At 40.8% G+C, this 4,456-nt stretch overlaps 1 pseudogene; it reads left to right on the top strand.

Moving 5' to 3' along the window:
• Positions 1-2,560: 2,560 nt before the first annotated feature.
• Positions 2,561-3,127, top strand: LOC110313974 (annotated as a pseudogene).
• The last annotated feature ends 1,329 nt before the right edge of the window (positions 3,128-4,456 follow it).

The raw sequence follows: 4,456 nt of genomic DNA, 5'->3' as shown, positions 1-4,456 counted from the left end.
CTGATGGCTTCTCCTTCCTTCCCGAGCCAGGAATTTTTGCTTCCTAAGCTAGCCTTTTCATTCATGGAAACATTCAAACCATAGTGTGAGCACTTGCCCTTCAAGTAGACTCATTCATCATTGACACTTAACACATATAACATTCCAAACTTCCATCCATCTCTTTTTATATTGTATGCACATAAACAAATGCACACATGTTGTTACTGTTAGTACTGTTTTGACCAAGCCATTGGGAGTAAGTTGCAGATAATCTGAAATATTTTCTCTGAATATTTTCATGTAAACCTTTTCAGGACAAATGGAGGAGAAGAAGAAAAAAAAATCTCACAAAATGAAAGTACATGAGACACTAGATACTGGACAATCCACATTCAAAACTTACCAATGATATTTGTTTTATAGTAATTTCCTTTCAGTTCAGGATCATGTATTGTTTGGTACTTTTGCCTGGCCCAGGCTAGTTGCTTTTGGTCATCTTGTTTCTGCTCTCCTTCCTGACCTCTATTTTTTTTCTTTTTTATTAAATGTTTTCATCATTTACATTTCAAATGCTATCCCCTTTCCTAGTTTCCTCTCTGAAAATCCCCTATACCCTCCCCCTCCACCTGCTCCCCAACCCACCCACTCCTGCTTCCTGGCCCTGGCATTCCCCTGTACTGGGGCATATGATCTTCACAAGACCAAGGGCCTCTCCTCCCATTGATGGCAGACTAGACCATCCTCTACTACATATGCAGCTAGAGACACAGTTCTGGGGGGTACTGGTTAGTTCATATTGTTGTTCTGCCTATAGGGCTGCAGACCCCTTAAGCTACTTGGGTACTTTCTCTAGCTCCTCCATTGGGGACCCTGTGTTCCATCCAATAGCTGACTGTGAGCATCCACTTCTGTGTTTGCCAGGCACTGGCATAGCATCACAAGAGAGAGCTCTATCAGGCTCCTGAAAGCAAAATCTTGTTGGTATATGCAATAGTGTCTGGGTTTGATGGTAGTTTATGAGGTGGATTCCCAGGTGGGACAGTCTCTGGATGGTCCTTCTTTCAGTCTATGCTCTGAATTTTGTCTCTGTAACTCCTTCCATGGGTATTTTGTTCCCTATTCTAAGGAGGAACAAATATCCGCACTTTGGTCTTCCCTCTTCTTGAGTTTCATGAGTTTTGCAAATTGAATCTTGGGTATTCTAAGTTTCTGGGCTAATATCCACTTATCAGTGGGTGCATATCTAGTGACTTCTTTTGTGATTGGGTTACCTCACTCAGGATGATATCCTCCAGATACATCCATTTACCTAATAATTTCATAAATTCATTGTTTTTAATAGCTGAGTAGTACTCCATTGAGTAAATGTACCACAGTTTCTGTATCCATTCCTCTGTTGAGGGACATCTGGGTTCTTTCCAGCTTCTGGCTATTATAAATAAGGCTGTTATGAACATAGTGAAGCATTTGTCCTTATTACCAGTTGGAACATCTTCTGGATATATGCCCAGGAGAGGTATTGCTGGATCTTCCAGTAGTACTATGTCCAATTTTCTGAGGAAACACCAAACTGATTTCCAGAGTGGTTATACCAGCTTGCAATCCCACCAGCAATGGAGGAGTGTTCCTCTTTCTCCACATCCTCACCAGCCAGCACCTGCTGTCACCTGAATTTTTGATCTTAGCCATTCTGACTGGTATGAGGTGGAATCTCAGGGTTGCTTTGATTTGCATTTCCCTGATGATTAAGGATGTTGAACATTTTTTCAGGTGTTTCTCAGGCATTCGGTATTCCTCAGTTGAGAATTCTCTGTTTAGCTCTGTACCCCAATTTTAATAAGGTTATTTGGTTTTCTGGAATCCAATTTCTAGAGTTCTTTATATATATTGGATATTAGTCCCCTATTAGATTTAGGATTGTTAAAGATCTTTCCCCAATCTATTGGTGGCCTTTTTGTCTTATTGACTGTGTTCTTTGCCTTACAGAAGCTTTGCAATTTTATGAGGTCCCATTTGTTGATTCTTGATCTTATAGCTTAAGCCATTGGTGCTCTCTTTAGGAATTTTTCCACTGTGCCCATATCTTTGAGGCTTTTCCCTACTTTCTCCTCTATAAGTTTTAGTGTCTCTGGTTTTATGTGGAGGTCCTTGATCCACTTAGCCTTGAGCTTTGTACAAGGAGACACAAATGGATCAATTTTCTTTCTTCTACATGATAACTGCCAGTTGAGCCAGCACCTTTTGTCAAAAATGCTGTCCTTTTCCCAATGGATGGTTTTAGCTCTTTTGTCAAAGATCAAGTGACCATAGGTGTGTGGGTTCATTTCTGCTGACCTCTATTTTCAAAAATTGTAGGACCATCTTTCCAAGACTCACTTGTTGGAGACAATTCTGGAAACAAGTCTATACATTCTGAAGGGTCACCTTTCTGCAGAAATCTGTAATATTCTACTTCATAGAAAGGACAGAACTGGTGACAAATTTACTCTAAAGGAACCAATGTTGAGCCAGTGATACAGCTCATTGAGTAAAAGATCCACACAAGCTTTCTGGACCTGGCTGAACAACAGGCGCCACAATGGGTGTTGACATTCACAACAACAAGGACCAAAAGTTTCAGCCCAAGGAGCCCAAGAGCCAAGACATTTATCTGTGGCTTTTAGTCAAGCTTTACAGGTTTCTGGCCAGATGGACCAACTCTACCTCCAATCAGCTTCTGCTGAAAAAGATTCTTTATGGGTTGCACTAGCCAGCCACCTCTGTCCCTGTCCCAGATGATCCAAAAGATAAAGCTTCCTGGTCAGAAGAACAAAAGAGCTGTGGTTTGGGGGATGGCCACTGATGATGTATGGATTCTGAAAGTGCCCAAGCTGAATGTGTGTGCACTGCAGGTGAGAGGCCAGTCCGAAGTCACATCCTCAAGGCTGGGGAAAAGATCTTCACCTTCGACCAGGTGTTCCTGGAGTCTCCGAGGAACCAAGGCACTGTGCTCCTTTCTGGTCCTCAGAAGTACCAAAAAGTGTACAGGTATTGTGGCAAGGCCGGAGAAATCCCATACAGCCACATCAAACTCTATGTCTGCTCCAAGGGCTGGAAGTTCAAGCTTGCCAGAGGCTGAAAGGCCAGCTGAGGCTACAGAAAGTAACCCTGGATCTTACTGTTAATAAGAAGCTTTGGATGTTAAAAAAAAAAAAAACAAAAACCTGCCACCCAATCCCAAAGACTAAGTCAGTTCTTAGACCTGGTGATAGAAGGAGAGAACTTATTCCCAAAATAGTCCTTATATTTCCATGTGAATGCCATAGAACACAATCCTTTCCTTCCAACACAGACACATAATGAGGAGAATGATGATAATTTTTATTTTTAAAATAAGCCAGTGTCCACAGTGGCCATGAAGTCTACAAATAATATCCAGGAATAGTAAAAGCCAGTCCTTAAGCTGAGCCTTAAGTGGCCTGGGCTACTTTGTCCACCCTAAATTGGAAATTGATAGTAGCACCCAGCAGTAGTAAGAAGAATTCTTCCTCCAGATTGTATAGCAGGGCTGGGGAATGACCATCAGCAAGCCTTTGGAAAGTCATTATCTTGGAGAGGGGGGTGATGACTATGCTTAATCCATGAGACTCTAACATTTCAACAGCCACCAAAAAAAAAAATACCTTAAAAACACTTTATAGAGTTGTGTGTGTATGTATGTATATATGTTTGTATATGTGTATATGTATGTGTGTAATGTGTGTGTGTGTGTGTGTGTGTGTGTGTGTGTAAAACTGGTCACAATATTCTGCATTTTGTTTTTGTTTCTTAGACAAGATCTCTCTATGTAGCTCTGGCTGCCCTATAAATCATACATAAACTATGTTAGCCTTAAGGTCATAGAGATCCACCTCCTCTTCATCCCCAGTGCTGAGTGTCCAGTTGGGGAAACTTTTTAAAGCAACTATGACATAGTGTGTAACACTGGACAGTAGGTGCTAATAGAACCTAGACCAACTTCACCAAGAACATTACATTTACAACCAGATCTCTCCAGGCTTAAACACTGAATGCTTCTTTAAAGATATTTCCTACTTAACAACCCCAAACAGAGTTCCTTGGTTGCACACTCTACAAGTCTCATTCCTTCATAGGTCTTCTTGATCTTAGAAGACATAACCCTCATTTACCCAATAAGGTTCAAAACCAGGAGAACTCTTCTACTCCCAGGGCTTGAAGTACCATGTACATGCAAATTATCAAATCCCTACCTTTAGTTGAAAGGAAACTTAGTCTTAACATTTCACATTACCCTGGCAAATACTGGAGTGTGTGACTGCTGAGTCATGTGGCCATTTCTTAGTATTTCTTTCTTTCTTTTTCTTCCTTCCTTCTTTCTTTCCTTCCTTTCTTTCTTTCTTTCTTTCTTTCTTTCTTTCTTTCTTTCTTTCTTTCTTTCTTTCTTTCTTTCTTTCTTTCTTTCTTTCTTTCTTCT

Source organism: Mus pahari, chromosome X (genome assembly GCF_900095145.1).
Source record: "Mus pahari chromosome X, PAHARI_EIJ_v1.1, whole genome shotgun sequence".
Taxonomy (NCBI): domain Eukaryota; kingdom Metazoa; phylum Chordata; class Mammalia; order Rodentia; family Muridae; genus Mus; species Mus pahari.
Note: the sequence above shows the minus strand (reverse complement) of the source record. Positions and strands in the feature narration are given on the sequence as shown.